The sequence below is a fragment of the Saccopteryx leptura genome, chromosome 6 (assembly GCF_036850995.1).
Source record: "Saccopteryx leptura isolate mSacLep1 chromosome 6, mSacLep1_pri_phased_curated, whole genome shotgun sequence".
Lineage (NCBI taxonomy): Eukaryota > Metazoa > Chordata > Mammalia > Chiroptera > Emballonuridae > Saccopteryx > Saccopteryx leptura.
Window position 1 is genome coordinate 160,412,619 of NC_089508.1, and position 293 is coordinate 160,412,911.

Here is a 293-nt window from a genome sequence, read left to right on the forward strand (position 1 = left end):
TTAAGAAGAGAATGCAAACATTCCCCAAAGAAACACACATCTCAGTGCAATCCAAGGCTACAGTGTATAGAGCTAGCTCCAGGACTTCACCACACCCCAGCAGCTCTCCTGAAACCTTGACAATGCCAAGGCCCAGGACTGCATTAGTTTGGTGGCCTGTTGTTTTGCAGACATCTTTTAACAATCTTTGAGTTTAGCAGCACAGAAGATGGCCTCTTTCTGCTCAAGGTTTCTGCACTGTCTTTTGGTGACTCCTAGGCAGCCAGCAGCCGATCTCTTTTCTTGGGCTCACA